Consider the following 25807-nt stretch of genomic DNA (forward strand, 5'->3'; position numbering starts at 1 on the left):
AGTTTATTGGCAAGGAGATGGCCTCTCTTCTCTCCCCCTACGTAAATACCATGGCACATCCAAAGCAATGCATGCTGGCTGTGTCAAACTCAATGCTTGCTGACTGTGTGCATGCAGCTGTCATCTGTTGCCACATCCTTGGCGATCCCGTGCATTGGTGTCGAGTTCTTTCCCCCATCTAGTCAAGAGGTCCCTCTTCTCTTTGCGAGAATTATTGTCTGCTACTGCTACTGCTACTGCGATAGCAATGAATTCCCCATGAATTACCACTTTTAAAGCCTCCCAGAGTGTAGCTGTAGAGACTTAGGGGGTGTCATTCAGTGCCAAATAGTTAGAGAAGGCCTACCCAACCTGGTTCACCACTTTGGGAAATTCCAGTAATGTGCCCCGTAGCTGCTAGGACCCTATAGGGCATTGTGTAATCGAGAGGCTAAGTGTCAGTAGGACTACTGAATGGTCAGACAATGCGGCCTGGAGTATATCTGAGCCTGAAGTGAGTCTGAGGATGTCTTGTGCACCTAAGAAGAGATCCAATCGAGCATATGTTTTATTTGCTTGTAAAAAGTAAGAGTATTTACAGGCCTGAGGTTGAATTGTTCTCCAAATGTCTTGGAGACCCATACGTCTAAGTCCCCGGTGTCCCTCCCTTGATAATCCTGCCCATATCTGGATGTAGGCCTGTCGAGGTCGTTGTCGGGGACCAAATTAAAGTCCCCACCTATAAGAAACCATCGTTCTTTAGAAGACAATGCCTCTGTGAGTGGGGTCTGCAGGCATGCCTAATGACCCTCATTCAGGGCATAGATAGATGCCAACCCCGAAGATCGGGGGCCAGCGGTCAGGTCAAATGCAAGGAGAAAGACCTTCACTTCTCCCGCATTAGACTTTTAAAGGTGTGTGAAAAAGAGAAGAACTACTCCAGCTGTCTTAGTGCGCATGGATGAAAAGAATTGATGTGGGAATATGCGGGATCAAAGCCTGTGATAATCTTGTGGAAGGGGGTGTGTTTCCTGAAGTAAGCATATGTCTGCCCCTGTACTTTCGAAATATGACAAGACTGTTCTGCATTTGATTGGGTTGTTGAGGCCCTTGACATTTAGGGTAATAACCTTAAGTGATTTATCCATCGTGAGTATTCTGGGAAAGCTGTACACATCCCGACATGAGGTTCAGTGCACAGCTGAAGGGCAACCAGCTGCCCCAAGGATGTTGTGAGTGCTTTAAGCTTGAGCTCATCCTTAAATAAAACAAAACCCCTAACAGATGAACAATGAAGGATGTGATTAGAAACATGAGTGATCAAGTGTAAAGAATTCACAGTCCGTAGATCCAGGTATCAGATGTGGAGGTGAATTGTGCCCATGCCCCCGGTACCTCCGCCAAGTGCCCAACTACCAGCTATGCAATATGCTGAGTTACTTGCCCATCTGCATTAAAAGGGGTCTTCTTTTACTAATGCACCCTGTAGTGCCTTCCAGGCTGCCTTCCTGCCTTTCACAATGGTATCTGGATTCGCTCTGGGGAATCATTTCCCTGGTCTGCGGGTTCGCCAGTGGGGTTGACCAGTCAGTGAGCGTAGCAGGGATGAGCTGTCTCTTGCCAGATCTATAGTACCCCACACCTTGCATGTTTCTTCGAAAGAGCAGAGTTGGAGGAGCTTCTTGCTCAAGAGAAAGATCAAGTGAAAAGGATGCCCCCAGGAATATGGCACCCCCATGCTCCCGAGGTGGGAAGTCACCGGTTTGAAGGTGCATTGCTTTTGCAGGTTGGACACGAGTAGGTCTTGGTAGAGAGTGAGCGATTGATCTTAGGTGTTTCTTTCAGGCTTTGCGTAGAATGTCCTCTTTTAGCTGGAGCATTCTCAAAGTTCTGACAGAGGGATGTCTGAAACGCTCTTAGAAGGAGTGGCAAGGTGCCTGTTCCCAGATGTCCAGTTTTCTCTGGTGTTGCTACTGCTCATCGCTGTGTGTGTCCAAGATGGGAGCCTCTGCTGCACTCCATTTCAGGATTCATACCCCCCACTCAGTTGGATCCTCCGCTTGAGCCCAGATCCGACAAGGTGTGGAGAGCTAGTATGGGCTGGTGTTTATTGACTTTAGTGGGGGACCTTTTTCCAAACTGCTATGGGTGAGATGTCATATCTCCTCTGCTTCTCCACACTCTATACAAATAGGCCTCAGATGTTTCACCTGAGGGCCCGATGTGAGAAGAAAAGTCCTGCTGGTGCCAACTAGTTTTCAGGGGTGGTTGCGGGGCCCAGCGACAAACAAGCTCTATCACCTATAATCGGGTTTGACACATGCCGCTAGGAGCAGGAGGTGGGCCCAGGAGCGTATAGGCACCAATGTGCAAAGGTCAGGCCTATGAAGCCCTGTCTCTCGCGGGGGCACCGGAGTGGCCCCTGCCATGTGTTGGCCTGAATGGGGCTGTCACTCGGCTCTGGTGCCGCTTCAGGGACTCCGCTGGCTGATGCTTGCCCCTCAGGGTGTGCCTCGCTGGTCCACTGCTCCAGAGGGAGGACTATGCCAGAGACCTGCTCTGCAAGGCCCTGGGGCTGTTTCCTCCACGGCCTCCCATACACGCTGCTCCTGGAGTCCCCCAATGCTGGGATTCTTCTTTGCTGATGCCGGCATCTCCACTGGGACTCTTGCTCACCTCGGCAATGGCATCAGATTGGTGTTAAGCCCCAGCTAGGATTCGCTCTGCTCTGCAGTATTCCAACCGTTATGAGTAAGTGTGGCTGCAATGTCAAATCCTGCAGTGCTCTGCTGCTCCGGTGCCTCCGGCCTCCAGCATCCACGAGGCGCCAATGGAAATCAAAATTCCCAGTGCCCATTTGAGCATGGGATACGAGCCAGAGCTTGTTGTGCCAGTCCCCGATGGTTATGGGGAAGCAATAGATATGCTGGTAAGCACAAAATGGCAGTGAAAGTCAGTGGAGGGACGCGTAAAGACGTCTCATTCGGTTGCCATCTTGGCCGCACCCCTGATAATTATATTTATAAAGTCGTTTGATTACTTTATTGAGAAAAAAGAAAGCAGATTTTTTACCATGTGACGGCTTGAGCAGGAAGATTAAGTTGCCCCTTACATTGTGATTGCTCCATGGTTGGTCATGTCATCAAATGAGTTCAGATTATTGAGTTGCTGTATTTGGAGAGAACACTATGCCCAGCCACAAAAAGAAGAATTTTATTGCCAATTGTAGTCCGTCTACCAGTCAATTTAAGTAAACTATGCTAATCTGCTGAACAAATTCCATATACATTGTCATTATAGCAAAAACAATGTTGGATGTAAATGTAGGGCATCGTGGGCAAGATCGGAAAATGGTGTTGAATAGGCCAGTGGTCTTTAGTCTGCAAAACAATAATTGAGGCACAAAGAGTGGACGTGGGTAAGCCTATGAGCCACATCAGTTGAGTTAACATCTGGGGACCATATTTATAGCCAAGTCACACATTGCAACACATTTGACCTTTAACAAGGACATACGTGCAATTCCACTGAGGATATGTTGCAAGATTAGGGCATGTGTGGTAGCAGATTTTGCTAGTCTTTGTGCGTCACATTGGTGTGTTGGTACGACATGGGCACAGTCCGGTATGCCTGTGATCTCTTGGGAGAAATTGTTGTTTTCCTGTGTTACTAGTTCCCATCTCATTTCATACACGTGATGATGACACCATCGTTAATGAGTCTGGTGCTGAGTTTTGTACGTGCTTATGTGATTTGACTAGTCAAGGTACTCCATGGTGACATGGATTGAGCAAAACAGCTTTCTGGCATTTCAATGCTCATGGCAGTGAGAGCCAGTGTCGTGTGTGTTGCGGTTTGGCTGCTGTGAGTAGCATGTCTCCTCCAATGCAGTCCAGGTTAGACCTTGTGTCTACAGTGTCTATGACAGTGAGTAGTGTGTTGTGTGAAGGATGCATATGTTGCAAAACGATGTAGGAGTGGAGTGCAGCTCACAACAGCACCGAGTGTGAATGAGACCATGCTACGGTGTCGGCTATATTGGTGTGTCCATTCCATTCACTGTCAGATGTCCCCTGTCAATGATGTATATGTGAGTTCCTGTGTGTTTTGTGCAATGTACTATATATGGATCTCCACACTTGTCATCTGCAAGACACACCTCCACAGCCAGGCTAGGGGGCACCCCTGGACACTGAATCCCCATACAGTGAGTTTAAACATACGGTTGCAATGGCTGTGTGTGAGAACGTGTTTGGGTTGGCCAGTGCATATGTGTGATTTTCAGCCACATCATTTATCAGGTCCTTGTGTGAGACATCTTGCCCGGACATTATCTTTGTGAGTGACTGGTACCATGTGTGTAATGTGTTTTAGCAGGGAAGGTGTGTGTATGGCCAGCATCGGTGTTATTTGTTTTCAAGTCAGGACCTCCTTCTCCCCCAGGCCAGTTATCCCATCATGAAGCGTGACACCATTGCAGTGGGTGTAGGTTAAATTTCAGGATGTGCGTCAGTGCAGTCCTGGTGTTTGTTGGTGCCCAGTTCCCAGCATGGCCTTGTGCTCCCCACAACAGAGCCCAGTGTCAGACATCTTGTCAGTCCACTTCCACTGTGAGGTGAGCATGGTTCAGTGTGAGCTTGCTGGGCCATGTAGGTGGGTGGGGATTGTCTGTGACTGCAACTCCCATCATGCTCTTAGCTACACCCCCCTTCCCAGCATGCCCATACTTCCTTCCTTTTGACTCTGCTTCCCTATGAGGGAGTGTGACAACAATGGCAAGATGTCTGACTGTGCAGTCCTGGTGTTTATTGGTGCCCAGTTCCCAGCATGGCCTTGTGCTCCCGACAACAGAGCCCAGTGTCAGACATCTTGTCAGTCCATTTCCAGTCCCTGTGAGGTGAGCATGGTTCAGTGTGAGCTTGCTGGGCCATGTAGGTTGGTGGGGATTGTCTGTGACTGCAACTCCCACCATGCTCTTAGTTACACCCCCCTTCCCAGCATTCCCATACTTCCTTCCTTTTGACTCTGCCTCCCTGTGAGGGAGTGTGACAGCAAGGGCAAGATGGCTGAATGTGCAGTCCTGGTGGTTGTTGATGTCCAGTTCCCAGCATGGCCTTGTGCTCCCCACAACAGAGCCCAGTGTCAGACATCTTGTCAGTCCATTTCCACTCCCTGTGAGGTGAGCATGGCTCAGTGTGAGCTTGCTGGGCCATGTAGGTTGGTGAGGATTGTCTGTGACTGCAACTCCCATCATGCTCTTGGCTACACCCCCCTTCCCAGCATGCCCATACTTCCTTTCTTTTGACTCTGCTTCCCTGTGAGGGAGTGTGACAGCAATGGCAAGATCGCTGACTGTGCAGTCCTGGTGTTTGTTTGGCTACAAGTCCAAAGAGAGCCCCTGTACTTCACACGGCAGAACCCAGTGCAGTGTATCTTTGGGTGATATTTCACTACAGTGTGAGTCAATGCATTATACCCGGTGAGTTGTGTGGAGTTTGTGTTGAGGGGTGTGTGTGTCTACACATGCTGGTAAGTATGGTCAGAGCTGTCAGTCCTCCTTCCCACCTGGCCAGACATCCCACCATGAAACGTGCTTCCACTGGAGGGCATGCAAGTTGGCTTTCAGGATGTCAGGCAGTGGTGTCCTGCTTCTGATTTGCGCACAACCCCTACCAGGGCCTTGTGCTCCCCATCTTGTCAGTTATTTTCCACTCCCTGTGATGTGGGCATGGTTCAGAGAGGTCTTGATGGTCCAATTGGGAGGGGAGCATTATCTGTGACTACAAACCCCATCATGCTTTTGAATACACTCACTTCACCTGCATACCCACTATTCCTTCCTGTCAGTCAGCTTCACTGTGAGGTAGTGGGTTTGTGGTGGCAAACTTTCTGACAGTGTTTATTTAGATGTGTGCCACTTCCTTGCTCTATTTGTTGGTAGGTTTGTACATGTCATGACACAGTTACAAGTCACTATGAGATGGCATGCATTGTTTTTATCTGACTAGCATACTCATCTTGGGATGATTATCTATTGGTTACTGTGGCTTTGCTAATGGTGCATGGTGTCACTGTCCCCTTGCCACACAATATTGAGTATATTGGTTCTGTACTAACCAGGCTCTGGTATGTCTGATAGACCATGGACGCTCTCTGGTGGTAGGATGTCCCACACCTTCTCTTCCCAGGAACTGAAGTATACTGGTTTGGCAGGAGGGCCACCACCAGTGCGCTGACTCAAGGCGTGATCCTTATCGATGAGTTTCTTGTCCCTCCTGCGCATGTCATACTACCTGGTCTGGATATCGTCCTTTGTGCGCAACATTGGTGCTTGTGCGTTCACCTTGTCCACAATCCTCAACCACATCTTTGTTTTCTGTGACATGGGCGTCCTTTGGATCAATGTACCAAACAAATGTGACTCTACTCTGATGATTTCATCTACCAGCACTTCTAACTCACTATCTGTGAACTTTGGATTCTTCTTTGGGGGCATGGTGATGGGTGGTGGTGGTGAGTGATGTGTGTGTGATGGTGCAAGTGAGGGTGGGTGAGTGTCAGTTTTGCTAGGTGTTTGTGTGAGTGCTTTTGGTGAGGTGCTAATGGTGTGAAAGTTGTGTGATGGGTGAGTTGTGAGTGAGTCTGTGGTTGCTGTCTCATGGTGTTCTCTGCTGGCTGTTCCCTTGAATTTGCAAAGGATCATGGTAGCGATTTGAGTCCTTTATATTGTTGGAGTTGTGGGTGTGTCTTTGTTCCAAGTTTTTTTTATATATTTATTGACTTTGTCATTGCTTGTTTGGTCCTTTTTTTGTATTTTTTCCTTTGGGTTTTCTAGGCATTAAGGAGACGTTCTTCTGACTGAGACGGACGCTAATGGTGGTTCGTGCGGGATTCTCCGGGTCTTTCACGCTGACTTTCTTCTGTGTTTCATACGCGTCAGTCGTGGAGATCTCTATTGCTTCAGGTCCCTGTTTTCTGTGCGTGTCGGTCATGCGGCTTGGGCTCTGTGCGAGTCGGTCTGGTTTTACACGCATTGCATCGTATTGTGCGGATCGGACATCGCGGGTACGTGTCGGTCGGGTTAATTCCTGGTGCGTGTTGGTCGGTGCGAATCGCGTCCCGTTTCCGGGCGAATCACTGGTTTCCCTACGGCTCGGTCGTACAGCTTGTATTCCGTACTTTTTGGTTGTAATTCATACGCGTTGCATCGTACTCCGTTCCCGGTCCGTGTCGGTCGGCACGTTTTGCGGCCGGAATCGGAATTGGCCCCTAAATTGAATTGCTGGCATAAAGAGTGTCTGTCAGGCTGAAAAGGTCAGCCTGACAAACACTTTTAATTTTCAGGTCAGACAGCCAGGAGCTAGATATGTCATAAATACGTTGGCGCCTGGCTGCCTGAGCTGAACTTATCAGACTGGTGGGCATGATCTCCTCAGCTCAATAAAGTGCCTGAAGGTCCTTCTCCTCATGACAAGAGGGTATGTAGACAAAATATCGAGTTGGAAATGTCAAAAACAGGAATATCAATTCCTAAATATAGTCAGTGAGAAGTATCGACAGTAAGAATATAGTGGTCAAAAATATCGAATTTAAGGTAAGAAATATAGGGGGTCATTACGATGGCGGGTGGAACTGAGTCTGCCCATCACCGTGGTGGGGATCGGGACCACCCGCCATGCATGCAGCGGCCCATACACACAATTAGAATGTGACCGCCACCATGTCGGTCGCATTTTGCACTTTAACATTGTGGCAGGTGCTGCTGACTACAGCACCCGCCGCGATGTTAATAATGCATGTTGTGCATTTCACTGCACTACGTGGCAGGCACCACACGGTGCCTGGCACTTGGTGCAGTGAAATGTAGGTGGGTACCATGGGTACCCTCAGTGCACAAACACCAACCCAAAACACAAAAGGGGCTGGCAACGGGCTCCTAAAACCAATCCCGGCCAGCCTTTCAAAGGCAGTTTACCCACCACGGAAAGGCTGGCTGAAGCCAGCATCCTAAATTGGTGGAAGGTGCCTGCTAGGCACCAGCACCATTTTATGGATGCAGACCGCTCCACCAGACAATCAGAACGATTGCCTGGGTCAGTTCCGTGGCAGACGGTCTTTGCGTCCTCCACGGTTGCAGTCTGGATCCCCCTGCCATCGTGATGTGGCGGGGGGAAAATCGCGTCCGATGGCAAAAAGGCCCGCCATCAAACGGCTGGCGGTGGCATGCCTTCTGCTTTCATAATGACCCCCATAGTTTTCACAAATATAGAAGTCAATTATTTCGTTTGCAAAAACATAGTTGTTTAAAATATTGATTTTTTAATTAGTATAATGTATTTTAGTATATATTTTTAATGCATGTGATGTTTTTTTTGTATAAGTATTGGTTATGTTTTTTAATATATGTGTTACATTTTTAGTAGTTATCAATTTTGACATTTTGCATTTTTTAGTTACATATAGGGTTGTGGGTTTATAGGGGAATAGGGTGGGAAGTAATTGGATTATAATGAGTTAATGACATTTTTTATTTATTAATATTTATTTAATTCATACTTTATAGTGTTAATTGCGGGAAGTAATTTATTTTAATGAATTAATTAATTTTGTGTTAACTAATATTAATTCATTCAAAATCAAATATGGGAATCGTGTAATTAATTTTAGGTGCAGGCTGTGGCGTTTATAAGGGTAAAGGGTGGGAAGTAATTTATTTTTAATTAATAAATAATTTGTTGTAAATTAATCATTTTTCATTAATTGAAAATTAAATATGGGAATTTTATAATTAATTTTAGGTGTGTGTTGTGGGGTTTACAGGGGTAAAGGATGGGAAGTTAATATTTTTTTAGTTTTATGTGTTTTAATTTGTTTTTCAATTAACAATATTTATTCAGTTGATAATTAATTATGTTAATTATGGAAGTACATTTTATTTATAATTTAGATGTGGGTTGTAAATTGTGTGGTGTCATAGGGTAGGATATACATAAAATTAATGTATGTAATAATGTTTTTGTTTATAAATAATTTGTAACTAAACATATTTCTATGTTTAAAAAATATTTTCATATTTTATTTAATTATAATAATTTAGGATTAGAGTGATATATATATTTAACATTATAAAATGTATTTTTTTTCAATGTATAATATTAAATATATTTGTATTTAAATTTTCCATATTTAGATATTTCTTTTATTTACTTTGGTTTTCAAATATTTGATGTTGTTGTTGATATTTTGATATTTTGTTTGTATTACATTTTGAATTGACTGTAGTGGGAATAGTAATTTTTATCCCTCCGTAATCCAACACTTTCCTCACTGTTACACTCACTGGAGTGGGAATAGTAATTTTAACCTCTCTGCTGTACAACACTTTCCCTACTGTTGCACTGACTGGAGTGGGAATGGTAATTTTCACCCTTCTGCTATGCAACACTTTCCCTACTGTTGCACTCATTGGAGTCGGAATAGTAATTTTTACCCCTCCGCTATCCAACACTTTTCCTACTGTTATACTCACTGGAGTGGGAATAGTAATTTTTACCTCTCCTCTATCCAACACTTTCCCTACAGTTGCACTGACTGGAGTGGGAATAGTAACTTTTATCCCTCTGCTATCCAACACTTTTCCTACTATTGCACTCATTGGTACTCTGACGGATTTTGTGTGTTACTGAGAGCACACGGATCTACGCAAAGCATTGGGAATTCATTTACTGGTGTGCTCCGCTGGTGTGTGCGCCTCTCTCCTGGGGTCCCAGCAGTCCAGAAGGAACGCTTTTGATGGAATATATATATAACTATATATATATATATATATATATATATATATATATATATATATATATATATATTACCTAGTTATAGTTAGGACCTATTTTCCATAGGAAGTCCGCAACATTCTATTCCCAATAAGTCTGCGCGCCGGTTGACGAATCCTCCTGAAATTTTCCAAACTTTTGGCCAGCTCCGCTCCGCTCCTACCCTGAAAGTCTTGTGGTGATTCGTCAAGCGGGGGCCGAGATAAAAGGGGGGTCCAAAAACGTGTTTTCCCCATGCAATTTCCCACAGGATCTGTTGTCGCAGCTACAGCCCGAACCGCTGAACGTAATGACACCAAATTTGGCAAAGAGGTAGTCCTCAGTTCAGACTCGTGCCTTTTGCATAAATGGTGTGAATCCGTTCAGTAGTTTCTGAGAAAATTAGAGTTAAAAGTACATAAATATCTATGGCCGCGGAGGATTCGCGGACCATACACGCACCGTACGCGCACCCTCCCCGAACCGAGCGCGCACCCTCCCGATCGCGCGCTGAATGCTAATTGGCTGTCTCTTTACATTCAAAACCAGGAACTGTTGGCGGCCATTTTCTGCCTCTGTAGAAGCGAGGCTGAAGAAGCAAGGGGAATAAGTGTGTAAAAGATATAAAGGGGGCAGAGTGGAAATACTCTGACCCTCTAGAGGTGCTTAGGGGGTCCCAGAAGGACCCCCTGGGGCCCCCTTTCTTTTTTTTTTTAAAAACGGCGAAATGCGCGCACAGTGCGCGCATCCTATCGCGTTTGGTACGCGGATCCACGGAATTTATTTAAAAAAAGACAAGAAATAATTTTTTGTATGACTACTTTGTACACTCTGAAAGGTAGGGCGTATATTTCTGTTTTTTAAAGGTATGATTCTTATTGGTTAACAAAAACAGATTGTAAGGAACATTATATATGATTAGCTGATATGTTGAAAAGTGAAGTACACTTCCTCTCTTGTGTAGGAACATTGTGTGCTGAACTTCTGACCTGTGTGCTTAGTGCAGTGTTCAATGACCTGTTTCTATGGTAACAGGCAGAGGGCAGATTGGGGGAAGGGTTGAAATGTCTTTCAGTTGGAAAGGGTTGAAATGTTTAACCAATAGAAATGTGTGTTTGCTTTTGAGTTTATGTGTGAAGGATTGTGATTTGATGTTTACATGTATATGTGTGGGAAATGAAAGGGAAACTTTTCCATTCTTTGTTTTTGCTGAGAGGTGCACAGTGCAGAGATTCTGTAAAATATGGTGAGTGACTGATATACTTCTTAATCTACAAAAGAACTTGAAAGATGAGTTAATTAATTGTGAGGGGATGTATGTAGACTATTTTGATTTTAATCAGACTAATGTATTTCTCCTGCTAAAGTCTAGGGAGTACTTTTTTTCTCTACAAACTTATTGACAGTGTGAGTGCATGTAGAAACCATTCTGTGATAAGCATTTGTGTTTTTCATGTGTTTGCAGACAGATAACGGTGCTGTTTTTATATTTTGGTAGATTTAGAAACCAGTCATTGTTTATGAATTTGTGAAAAGAGTTATGTTATGTTTCTATATTAAAATGTAGTACTATTTCTAGATGAAGAAATGTGTTTTGGTATAGTGCAAGGGATAGTGTTGTTTGTCTAGAATCACACAGTGAGTCTGTGTGCATTTGGGAACCACTGTGAGAGAAGCATTTGGTAACATCGTGTATTTGCTGACAGATAACTATTTTAACCTGTCATGTTGTGAAGTTTTAGTAGCATTAGAAGACAGTTATGGCTTATGATTTGATTAAATGAGTCAGGCTTTGACAGAAGAGTGCAGTCCTGAAATATGTAGATTGTGTGCAGTTCCCTTACCACTTGCACTGTAGTGAATGAGTTTTGGTAAACTCCTAGGGATAGTGGTGCTTGTCTAGAATCACACTGTGAGTCTGTGTGCATTTGGGAACCACTGTGTGAGAAGCATTTGGTAACATAGTGTATTTTTTAGCAGATAACTCTTTTAAAACCTGTCATGTTGTCAAGTTTTAGTATCATTAGAAGCTAGTCTTTGCTTATGCATTGATAAAATGAGTCAGGGTTTGACACTAAGGTGCAGTACCATGTACTATTCTGTTCACTCTGGCAGAACTGAAAATGTAAAAGTTTTACCTAAGCACTGTCCTAGAAGTAGTCTGATTATTTAGTCAGTTTCTAAGTACCAAATAGATTGCTTCAAATGTCTATGCAGTATGCATGCAGTGTTCTAACATACTATACACTTGTCTTTTACACCTTCAATTCCCTAGTCAGTATCCATACACTTCCAGGAAACACCCTGTCACTCCCTTTGCAGTCCTCTAGTGACCCATTCTACACCATGTACTAATCCATTCACTGTGCCAAAACCCAAACACTTATAAATTCACCAAGACACTCTCTTTCCAGTACTCTAATGAATCAGTCACTGCCTAAGTATTCATGCACTGAGCCAGGCCTTAGCACATGGACTTCTTCAAACCCCTATCCACTATGCATGCAGTCCTCTAACCACCTACACACTTGTGTTTCACACCTTCAATTCCCCAGTCAGTAGCCATACACTTCCAGCAAACACCCTGTCACTCCCCTTGCACTCCTCTAGTGACCTTATTAAGCATCATGTACTAATCCATTCACTGCGCCAAACCCTAATAAATTCACCCAGGCACTCTCCTTGCAGTACTCTAATCATTCAGTCAGTACCCAAGTACTCATCCAGTGACCCAGGCCTTAGTATATGGACTGCTTCAAACCCCTATTCACTATGCATGCAGTCCTCTAACCACCCACACAATTGTCTTTCACACCTTCAATTCCCTAGTCAGTATCCATACACTTCCAGGAAACACCCTGTCACTCCCTTTGCAGTCTTCTAGTGACCCATTCAGCATCATGTACTAATCCATTCACTGTGCAAAAACTCAAACACTTATAAATTCACCAAGATGCTATCTTTGCAGTACTCTAATCATTCAGTCAGTGCCTAAGTATTCATGCACTGAGCCAGTCCTTAGCACATGGACTGCTTCAAACCCCTATCCACTATGCATGCAGTCTTCTAACCACCTAGACACTTGTCTTTCACACTTTCAATTTCCTAGTCAGTATCCATACAGTCCAGCAAACAACTTGTCACTGCCTTTGCACTCCTCTAGTGACCCATTCAGTACCAACTACTAATCCATTCCCTGTGCGAAAAGCCTAGCTCTTATAAATTCACCTAGGCACTCTCTTTGCTGTACTCTAATCATTCAGTCAGTACCCAAGTAGTCATGCAGTGAGCCAGGCCTTAGCACATGGACTGCTTTAAATGCCTATGCAGTATGGATGCAGTCCTCTAATCACCTACACAGTTGTGTTTCACACCTTCAATTCCCTAGTTGGTATTCATACTCTTCTAGCAAACACCCTGTCACCCAGTGTGTCTCCTTATAGTACTGTAATCATTTTGTCAGCTAGCATGTAGAGTTTTAGTGAGGTAGGCTTTAGGGCATGAACTGCTTCAAAGTAGTATGCACTATGCATGTAGTGTTTTAACCATCGTCACACTTGTGGTTCAGGGACATAGTTTCTTAGTCAGTATTTATATAAAATGTGTTTGTACAGTAATGGAATAGTATAATTTTGAAAGTTTTTAATATACATTTATTTGTGATTCTTTTTTACAGATACAGAACAGGAGTGTTTCTCATCTGTTTGCACTCTTCTCGTGCAAGATTGTTTGGATGAAGGGTCCTTAGGTGTTTCATCATACTTGCTGTGCCGCATGAGTATTTTTTTGTTAGGATCCCCTCGTAACAGAACTCTTTTGAAAATCTTGTGCATGAGAAAGGTGGTATTGGTCTTTGTTTGCCCCTCGAGAAAAGTAGAAAATTTCCACATCATTGAAGGAAAATGTTGTGGGCGTGGTGCATCCTCCAAAAATTCAACTTTAGATTTGGTAAATATTTTATAGCGACATCATTTACAGTTTTTGTAAGTTAAAGTTAAAAAATTTTGTTAGCTGTGTGTATTTTATATTTCTGTGATTTGTATTTTGAGGATGGCATGTTGTTTTTTTTTTAACAATCTTTGAGATTGTGTTTTTTTTGCCCGCTGTTAAGTGATGAGTACGATTGAAATCACTATTTTTAGTGAAATTTAATATATTCTGAGAACAGCAAAAAAGGCAAAAAAATTACTTTGTGGAAATTATGCTGTATTGTATAAAATGAATTATTACATGTTATAAAATTTCTTCCTTTTCTTTCACAGATCCAAATTTTAAAATAAGCAATTTATATGAATTTATATTTGAATGAAAAACAGAAAAAAATGTATACCATTTTTTATTCCTATTACTGTGAAGGTAAGTTTAACTAAGTCTCAATATGCAGAATGAAGAGGCCTGCAAGAAGCTACAAAGTGGAAACACGTTTCTAAAAACACTCTGTTTATGTAGTTTTGGAATCTGACCATAATCAGATATCATGTGACCTACAAAAAAAGAGATTTGAGGGGTTCATAATATTTCACCTTTTTAGCTGTTGAAGGACCGCAATCATTTCAATCATTCTTCTTTGAACATCTTTGCAGACAAAACTCTGTGCTTACCTTCTATCATTCGCAAGGAAATTTAAAAACGGAAATATGTCATTTTTTGTAACATAGTTATTGTGCAAGATTCTCTTTTATATTTACAAAGAGAGGAAAAGGCACTCTGTGCACTTTTTATACTCCATGTAAATATAACCTCATCATGCACACCACATTGTGTTGAAAGGGTGTTCTATAAGTGTTGTTGTACATGATTGCACTTAATACTCATAGAACAAGACACATGTCTAGATTTTTCAGAAATCATATATCTCGATATGTGTGTGAATGCTGCACCATTCTAAAATTGGTGTAGGAAAGCACAACAAGGAAAATTTTTTAATTTCTCCACATTTTTATATCTTCAATGCATGCTGAAATGTTCAGCATACATTGAAGAAGAAAAATGCATTTTCAAATTGTTTTTGTGCAGGAAGGTGTGTCTTTCTGCAGAAAAAAACAGCACATGACATAGATATCCTTGCACTATGGTGCAAGGGTGCCTGTGTCACCACATGGTTGCAGTTTAAGCAGCCGTGCAGAGAGAAGCATAGATTTGCAACATATTTATGTACATATGTTGCATCCCTGTGCTTCGGAAGTACAACAGCACACTGCAGTTAAAGAGGTTACTGTGTGATGCTGCAGCACTTCCTCATAGTTCTGCACTTAAACATTCACTATACGCTACTAATGCATTCATTCAGTCAATGACATACTACACATACATTCATCTAAACTAACACTAACAAAGAAATTTAGCTCTTTTTTTAAACCAGGAAAGTTAGTTCTTACAAGAACTTTTTTTTTCTTCTTTCTTCTTTTATAATTTTTGAGGGGTTTTCTGAACAATTTTTAAATTTTTAGGGTTTTTTTCTGCAAAAAACAAAACAAAGAACAAAACAGGAGAAACCAAACAATGAACTTCAGGGAACAATAAAAAAAAAAAAAAAAAATAGCAAATGTGACTTTCTTGCCGGCGGCAGATCAGATCGATCGACTGCTCACCATAGCACAAAGTCTTATTGCACTTAGTGCAGAGCACTTTTAAAAATTGAAATTGAATGCGGATGTCCAAGGTTTGGGCTGATGGATGCACTCTTGATGTGCTCGGCTGCGATGAGGTGGATGGCGCAGGAGCAGGAGTGTTTCTCATCCGTCGGCACTCTTCTTGTGCAAGATTGTTCGGATGAAGGGTCCTCATGTGCTTCATCATACTTGCCGTGCCGCAAGAGTATTTCTTGTTAGGATCCCCTCTCGATAGGACTCTTTTGCAAATCTTGCACGTGACCAAGGTGGCATTGGTCTTATTCTGCCCCTCGGGAAAAGTAAAAAATGTCCACACCACTGAAGAAAAACGTTTTTTGGGTGGTGCCTCCGGCAAAAATTCATCCTCGGAAGTATGAGGTGATGCATGCGATGCCTGCTGCCCTGAAGCCATTTTTGGTTGAAAAAAGTTAGAGCTAAGTGTAAACTTAGTCTAAAAAATCTTCCTCTCTCCAAAGAGATGGTGCTCTAAAGAAGGTCAAAGAAGAATGATTGAAATGGGTAGGGTCTTTCAATAGTTAGAAGAGGAAGTGTAATGAACCAATCAAATCTCTTTTTTTGCAGGTCACATGGGATCCGCGCACCCTGCGCGTACGCAGCACGCACACAGCGCGCATCCGCGAAATTGAATTAAAAAGAAATATAGGATTAGATGTAAAAATATATTACTTTTAAGACTAGTTTAGAGTTTGTCTTCAATTAATATTCACATGAAATACATATATATATGTTTTTTTAAATGTTAAATATTTCGCTGGATCCGCACACCCACCGCGTCATAGACGCAGATGACGCATCGTGGAAGCGCGTGAACGTCGCTTTACGTACATCGAACGTGTCGCGTATAGGCTGGGAGTCGCGTACCTGTTGCATTGCGATCGTGGCACTAAACACGTACCCAACTCGTACCATGCGCGGATGCTATCACATAGGGATTGAGAACGGTGCGCATAGGGTGCGCGGATCCAAAAACATTGAAAAAAATATATAAAATACAGTTTTGAACATATAGTTAAAAAAACATTTGAAAAATATAAAAAAAATGTTTGTAAAATCCATTAAGTTCAAATAACATTTTTTAATTTTTAAAATAATTAATTGAAAAAATAAGTTTAAAAAATGGTGATAAAAAAGTTTTTTTGAAAAAAGATAATTAGTGAAATTGACACACTGAATTTGAAAAATATAGAAATCCAATCAAAATCATTAAACATGATATCTTCAGAGATAAGTTATAGATAGGAATTAGCATTTAAAAAACCTTTGAAATTCACTGAAAAAACCATAGGTTTCATGCACGTTATAGTTAGGAATTGGCATTTAAAAAACATTTGAAATTCACTGAAAAAAACATAGGTTTCAGGCATGTTATAGTTAGGAATTAGCATTTAAAAAAACCTTAGAAATTCACTGAAAAAACCATAGGTTTCAGGGGCCTTATAGTTAGCTGGACATTTCCCTCGTACAAAACCCTAGAAATTCCCCTGTTATAGTTAGTTCAGCTAACTATAACTCGCACCCCCGCAATGCACTGCTGATGATGTCACATATTACATCACTCATGACATGGTCAGTGACATCACTGATGACATCACTGATGACATCTCAAATGACATCACTGATGACATCACTGATGACATCATCCATTGAGTATGTGTTTCTGAATAGTTTTAATATGTTTAGTATATATAGGGAAAGGCCTGTTGAAGAATAAGTGGGTGTACAGGTGTGTGAATGGATGATTTTCTAGGTGCGTAACTGACTCTCTAAGTGAGTCATTAAATGTATCTTACTGCAGACTAGTGACTAAACTGTGTGAATGTCTGTATGTGTCTGTGTGTTGGTGTATTGGTGGCTGCATGGTTTTATGAATAGCTATATGAGTGTCTATAAGGGTTATTGATTGGTTGTCTGAGTATCTGTATGGGTGCCTGAGTGTTTGTGTGCGTAGGGTGTGTGTGACTCTGTGACTAGATGTGTGAGTGGGTGATTCAGTGGGTGCATGGTTTTAAGAGTGCATCTGTGATGGACTGTATGGTTGGGTGACTGTATGTAAGGGTGTGTTAGTGATTGAATGTATATCTCAGTTGTACATGTGTCAGTAACTACATATGTGAAACGCAGTGTATATGTGTGTGTAAGAGTATATAACTATCTATATGTGAGAGTGTGTGATTTTGGGAGTGGCTGTATGCGCCATAGTGCAAGGATATCTGTGTCATGTGCAGTTTGATTTTCTGCAGGAAGACACAGAATTTGTTAGTATTTTTATGAGTAAGTGAACTTGAGTGTGTTTAAATGTATAGGTGAGTAAATTGGACTGTGATTAATTATTTGCATGACTGACTAGATGTGTCAGTACCTCAATGGATGATTGGCAGTGTGTGAGTGTCTATTTAGGTGTTTAAATGCACAGAGTGACTGTAAGTATGAGTGACTGTACAGGTGAGTGAGTGGACATGTATGTAGACCTAAAAGTCAATGAGTGGGTGTGTAGTTATTGGTATTGGAGTATCTATGGTTGTCAAAATGGCCGTCTGAAATTTTGAGTTGGCGTATCAAAGGTTATATTAGGGTGTGAGAAGGTGCACTAATTTGTCACATGGATGACCTCATCAGTGATGTCAACAGTGATGTCATTTGAGATGTCATCAGTGATGTCATCAGTGATGTCACTGACCATGTCATGAGTGATGTATATGTGACGTCGTATAAGCAAAAGGGGGACGTCAGAGCTTGTTGTTTATCGAGGTCCTGTTCCTGTGCTCCAAGGCATGTCTGTTAATATCAAAAAGGGGGAACAGTTCCTCTCTATGGGCCTACGTAGAGAGTTGCAATGACTTACTTCACTAATGTGGATGGTATCTGGAGAGGGATCTGCAAATTCAGATCGTAATGCCCTCACACACCTGTTAGGGTGTCATGCTTCATCATTGGGCGCTCCTCATCGGACCGGCGCTGCAATGTCCGACGGGCCTGGTGGAATCTTTGTCGGAGATCTTTTGATCTGAGAACGCCGTATAATGAGTGCGGTGTGTGGGGCTATAGGAGAAACACTGTCTTCTACAAGGTGCAAAATGTGATTTAAAAAGGCCCCTGACCTTGTTGGTTCACTTTATTAATGCTCAATGTTGGGACTTATTAAAAACAGTGAGGCTACGTGTAATAAGTGAGGGTATTCGGGTAGCCTTTTGCTGATTAGGTCGACATGTTTCGTGTCTTGTGCTCTAGAGTAAAGCGACACTTCTTCATGACCAAAATGACATGACCGCTGATTGTCAGCCAAGGGAGGGGGACTCCCTTTTTTTAATTCAAGATCCTTAGTCTAGGGTTCTTGATATGGCTTTCCACCTGGGTAGATAGGGCCAAAGAAGAAGGATACCATCAGATACTCGTATAGGTGTACTAGTCAACTAAATTAGAAACCAGTAAGACACCCTGTTGGGACCGGATAAAGCCGGTCTCGTATAGTAACAAAGTTTGTAAACTGAATGGTAATACATATATCTAAAGAGCTAACGCTGAGTGAGGATTAAAAACATGACATGGAATAGTTAATAGCATGACATGACTGGTGTTACACGATTCAAATGAGAGGTAACTCCACATACGAGGGAACGGTGACATATGTCAGGGGAAAAAAGGAACAACTCTTACCTCCTAAGGTTGGATGGAGAGCCTCATAGATGAGGGAAGGCGACCCGACCACTTGAACGGGTATACTACATAACAAGGAGTAAATGAGGCATCAAACAATAACGACAACATGGCACTGTTAGTTGAAAACAACAAATGGAGAACATCACGAGACCTACACAGTTTAACAACTTACCAGCAATCGAGATGGCTGCAGTAAAAGCCCTTAATGATGACACTACTATTACCATAAAAGCAGTGGACAAGGGAGGGGCCATCGTCATTATGGATACATCAGATTATGATCAAGAATGCCTACGACAACTCTCACAAGTCAAGTACTATACCAAGATTGACGGTGATCCGACAGGAAGACTGATGACAAAGATCAGGTCCATTGTAGATTCAGCTGAAACACAAGGTTGGATTTCCAAAAATGAAGTCCTTTTTCTGGTGAACACTCAGCCCTGAACTCCTGCTTTCTATACTCTACCAAAAATTCACAAGGGAACTAATCCACCTCCCGGACGCCCGATAGTCTCTGGTATAGGATCAGTACTGGAGCCCCTCAGCAAATTCTGTGACCATTTCCTCCGTCCACTGGTACAACGAATACCTTCATACCTGAAGGATACTAGGGACGTTCTGAATCTACTGGCCGACACTACAATAAGTGGAGAGATCGACCTTATGATGACACTGGATGTAGAGGCTCTCTACACACATATCCCCCAAACCGAAACACTGAGGGTCATAGAAGAGCTTCTTCTGAAAGAAGAATGGACATCAGACACGCCGGTCTCTTTCATAATGGAATGTGCCACCATAGCCATGTGTGAGAACTACTTCCAATTTAAAGATCAATATTTCCGCCAGACCCAAGGAACTTCCATGGGCAGCACATTTGCGCCGAGCTTGGCATGCCTTTATGTCGCAGAGTTTGAACGTCTCCACGTAGCGAATACCAATGTTTATACCAACAACATTATTCTTTGGAAGCGCTACATTGACGACATCCTGATTCTGTGGAAAGGGGATCTTGAAACATGTGACAACTTCTTCACTTGGGTGAACTCTCTGGACCCCTACTTAAAATTTACCAGATCCATCTCCCCGACTGAAATCCACTTCTTGGATTTAACATTGCAAAATGGCACTCTTTCGACCCACACTTACAAAAAACCTACGGATCGGAATAGTCTGTTACAGTATGAAAGTCACCACCCTAAAACCCTCGGGGACAATCTCCCCTTCGGCCAATTCCTACGTCTCCGCAGGAATTGTGACACGACTAGTGACTACAAAAGGGAGGCATCCACCCTAAGTGACCACCTGAAGGCACGTCACTACCCCACTACCATCATCAACAAATCCAAAAAAAGAGCTCTCAATAACAACAGAGAGGCATTGTTAGAGCCAAGAGTCAAGAAGACGGATGACATTATTACTTGCGTCACCACCTACACACCAGAATCCAACAAAATACAAAGAATCATCACAAAAAATTGGAAGATTCTGGCTACAGGTTCATTATCTTTACCAAAACCGAGGTTTGCCAACAAGCGCACAAGTAACCTAAGTGACATCTTGGTCCATACACGCCCGAAAACTGCCAAAGTGGCAGCCCAAGGTACCCTTTGGAGTTTATCACCAGTGAGGGGGCATTATCCCTGTGGAGACTGCGGAGTATGCAGTTTGACATAGGCAACTAAAACACTTGATCTAGAAGAAGGCAAAGTTTGGACTCAAAAAAACCACACCAACTGCAACTCAAGAAATTGTGTTACATGATCACGTGCCCTTGCAACCTACGTTACATAGGCATGACTTCACACCCAGTTAAAACAAGGATCATGGAGCATCGGAGCAATATACGATGTGGGAGAACAACCACTAAAATGAGTACCCACTTAATTTCCAACCAACATGGACCGAACGAACTACACTGGACAGTACTAGAAAGTAACCCTGCTTGGTCCTTTCACAAGCTCTTCGAAAATGAACAAAGGTGGAATTTTCCGCCTTTCTACACAGAGATTGGGTCTTAACGATGATATTCCATGGACAGAAGTTAACAATACAACGACACGATGAACCCTAATATCATTTATGATGCACATTTGAACATTTGCCCTTTATCGACTAACATAATATCCAATACAATCATTGAGACGAGACACCTCTCTGTCAATAATCCCACTTCCGAGTTTATGAAGCAAACTCTGCAACCCTTGTGCACTATTAAAGCTGCTCCAACTAATTATCTAAGAGCCATCGCTCGAGAAATAACCCTTGTTATTCACGTAAGAACTGGGTCAGGCATCCCGTTTTGGGACAAAATGGCGGACGGGCCGCCACAATCTCACGAGATCTTGTAGGTTGAGCGTAACTTCATAACCTGGTATTCAACCTTCCACGATAACACCCAGGTGAGACGAAGACGAGTAGGTTCCCATACGAGCTCGCTACCTATTCAGGGTAAGTCTGACTCCTCTTTGTACGCTCCCTTGCAACCTCGTCCCCCCGGTGATTGACACCATTTGTATGGATTATTTGCATGTAGCCGCAGCATGTCGGCATTTTGCATTTTCTTGAGGCACTCGCAGCTCACGGTCTTACAAACAGAGACCCCCCTTCCTTGGCCGTACTCACTCTGGAAGTGCCACTTGAGTCCATTAATATTTCACTGACAATATAGGAGACCGCGGGGTCGTGAACTTAGTGAGTTTTTATCTTTCACCTTGCCGGCACTATAAACCTATGCCTTTACGTTCACTTGGAACCGGTCCACAGTATCACTATTGGTACACCTTCGGCTTTAACGCCCCTCCCCGCTCTAGTCATTGAGGTTTCCTCGCTGCACGCTATTTGGCACTGCCGCCCTAGTCATCGAGGTTTCTCGCTTCACACAATTTGACACTGCCTCAATAGTTCGGTATTTATTCACTATTCCACACCAGTCCGCTGGACTGTTTATAGTCTGAGCACGGCTAAGAAATATCTTTCTGGTACGGCACTCTGAGTCCGCCCATAGCGGGTCTTACGGTACACTCACGGGACCACGCCCCCCTCCTCATTCAACATCGAGGTACCCCTGTTACTAAATATCCCGTCCTCTCGAGCACAAGCACGTCAGAGTGGGCAGGTGGGATATTGTTATCTTTTCGGTGATGAACAAACTAATCCTTTTACATTCCATGTTTTGATGTGAATAATTAATGCCGATACACCTGTATGTTTTGTTGGTAGCATCTAAGACTGATACAGATCAGAGGCATGCAAATTACCAGTCTACTTCTGCCTGGTTTCATTGTATATATATTGTATATATATATATATATGGTTTATCCTGTGATGCTTTCAACTAACAGTGCCATGTTGTCGTTATTGTTTGATGCCTCATTTACTCCTTGTTATGTAGTATACCCGTTCAAGTGGTCGGGTCGCCTTCCCTCATCTATGAGGCTCTCCATCCAACCTTAGGAGGTAAGAGTTGTTCCTTTTTTTCCCCTGACATATGTCACCGTTCCCTCGTATGTGGAGTTACCTCTCATTTGAATCGTGTAACACCAGTCATGTCATGCTATTAACTATTCCATGTCATGTTTTTAATCCTCACTCAGCATTAGCTCTTTAGATATATGTATTACCATTCAGTTTACAAACTTTGTTACTATACGAGACCGGCTTTATCCGGTCCCCACAGGGTGTCTTACTGGTTTCTAATTCAGTTGACTAGTACCCCTATACGAGTATCTGATGGTATCCTTCTTCTTTGGCCCTATCTACCCAGGTGGAAAGCCATATCAAGAACACTAGACTAAGGATCTTGAATTAAAAAAAAGGGAGTCCCCCTCCCTTGGCTGACAATCAGCGGTCATGTCATTTTGGTCCTGAAGAAGTGTCGCTTTACTCTAGAGCACAAGACACAAAACATGTCGACCTAATCAGCAAAAGGCTACCCGAATACCCTCACTTATTACACGTAGCCTCACTGTTTTTAATAAGTCCCAACCTTGAGCATTAATAAAGTGAACCAACAAGGTCAGGGGCCTTTTTAAATCACACTTTGCACCTTGTAGAAGACAGTGTTTCTCCTATAGCCCCACACACCGCACTCATTATACGGCTATCTCAGATCAAAAGATCTCCGACAAAGATGCCACCAGGCCCGTCGGACATTGCAGCGCCGGTCCAACGAGGAGCGCCCAATGATGAAGCATGACACCCTAACAGGTGTGTGAGGGCATTACGATCTGAATTTGCAGATCCCTCTCCAGATACCATCCACATTAGTGAAGTAAGTCATTGCAACTCTCTACGTAGGCCCATAGAGAGGAACTGTTCCCCCTTTTTGATATTAACGTATATGTGACGTCATCAGCAGTGCATTGCGGGTTCGCGAGTTATAGTTAGCTGAACTAACTATAAACAAGGGAATTTCTAGGGTTTTGTACGAGGGGAATGTCCAGCTAACTATAACACCCCTGAAACCTATGGTTTTTTCAGTGAATATATATATATATATATATATATATATATATATAAATTCACTGAGAAAACCATAGGTTTCAGGGGCGTTATAGTTAGCTGGACATTTCCCTCGTACAAAACCCTAGAAATTCCCTAGAAATATATATATTCACTGAGAAAACCATAGGTTTCAGGCCTGATATAGTTAGGAATTAGCATTTGAAAAACCTTAAAAATTCACTGAAAAAACAATCGGTTTTAGGGGTGTTATAGTTAGCTGGACATTTCACTCGAACAACACCATTGAAATTCCTCCGATATTGTTAGTTGTACTAACTACATCTCGCGCCCCTGCAATCCACTGCTGATGATGTCACATATTACATCATCCATGACATGGTCAGTGACATCACTGATGACATCATCAAATTACAATTTTTAATGTATTAATTGTTATACTGATTTATTTGATACTGATTTACTACATTTTTTAAACAATTTATTTTTAGATATATTTTTTCAATTACATTATAATTACATTATACATTACAATACAAAATATACTTTCTCAGAATGAATTACTTTGGTTTAAATACTTTGCAAATAGGCATTAGACTTTTAAGTACAGTAGTTACAGTTGTTGCAATGGGCAACACAATTTCAAACACAATGCGACATTGAGCTCAATGTGAATTTCTAGTCAAATGCAATTAGTTACTTTATGGATTACTTTTCTAACCACAGGACTGGATCCTAGATTCAGTCCTTAGACATCTCCTGTAAACAGTTGAGATAAAGTGTTTTGGTTACAGTAGTTATTTTTAAGGAATATTATTGTATTTTAAAAGTTGACACTTAGAAAAATTTTCACATAGAATCACCAATGTTATCCTATGACAGAAAATTCCCTTAGCAGGTAAGTAGTGTTATCGTTACTTTTTCTTACTCAGTGGTGGATCCTGGATCCAGCACTGGCCAATCTCCTGTAAACAGTTGAAAGAATGTGTTTAAGTCATACAGACGATTTTTTAGGAATATTTTTAGTTTGTGAAAATAGACACTTAGAAACTTTTCTGGTGAAAACTACACAATGGATTCCTATGGAAGGAAATACAAGTAACTGGTAAGTACGCTTAGATTTACTTTTCAGGGTCAGTGCTGGGCTAAAAGATGCAGCACTGGGTTCTCTCTTGTTAATAGGTGAGTAAATCGGAATTCGTAGTTCGGCTAATTTTAGCGGAATATTTGTACGTTTCAAAAATGGACACTTAGAAACTTTTCTGGTGAAAACCACACAATGAATTCCTATGGAAGGAAATACAAGTTACTGGTAAGTGCGCTTAGAATTACTTTTCAGAGTCAGTGCTGGGCTAAAAGATGCAGCCCTGGGTTCTCTCCTGATAACAGGTGAGTAAATCGGAATTCGTAGTTCGGCTAATTTTAGAGGAATATTTGTACGTTTCAAAAATGGACACATTTTCTGGTGAAAACCACACACTGGATTCCTATGGAAGGAAATACAAGTTACTGGTAAGTACACTTAGAATTACTTTTCAGAGTCAGTGCTAGTCTAAAAGATGCAGCACTGGGTTCTCTCCTGATAACAGGTGAGTAAATCGGAATTCGTAGTTCAGCTGATTTTAGAGGACTATTTGTAAGTTTAAAAACTGGACACTTAAAAACTTTTCTGGTGAAAACCACACAATGGATTCCTATGGAAGGAAATACAAGTTACTGGTAAGTACGCTTAGAATTACTTTTCAGGGTCAGTGCTGGGCTAAAAGATGCAGCCCTGGGTTCTCTCCTGATAACAGGTGAGTAAATCAGAATTCGTAGTTCGGCTGATTTTAGAGGAATATTTGTACATTTCAAATATGGACACTTAGAAACTTTTCTGCTGAAAACCACACAATGGATTCCTATGGAAATAAAATTAGCGGGACGGCGATAAAAATCCTTGCGCTAACGTTAAAAAAGTGGTGATAAATCCATTAGCGATTAAGAAAAAAACTTACGTTAGGCAACCCAACATGAGTGATTTTTCCCTCTAACTTAAAAAATAGCCTAACAGTCCACCTCCCACAGAAAAGATGCCCAAAAAAAGTTTAATGCAGACTGGAGCAGCCAGGACCATGTGCAGCACACATCAATAACCCCCTCAAGCCACCCAACATCCAGGATGACCAGGATGAGAGCCTGGATGCTTTCCTGGACCTGCGCCTTGAGCCTGAAGGCTTCCTTGGACGTGCGTCTGGAGCCTGGATGCCTCCCTGGACCTGT

This window comes from Triturus cristatus, chromosome 5_2, assembly GCF_964204655.1.
Source record: "Triturus cristatus chromosome 5_2, aTriCri1.1, whole genome shotgun sequence".
Lineage (NCBI taxonomy): Eukaryota > Metazoa > Chordata > Amphibia > Caudata > Salamandridae > Triturus > Triturus cristatus.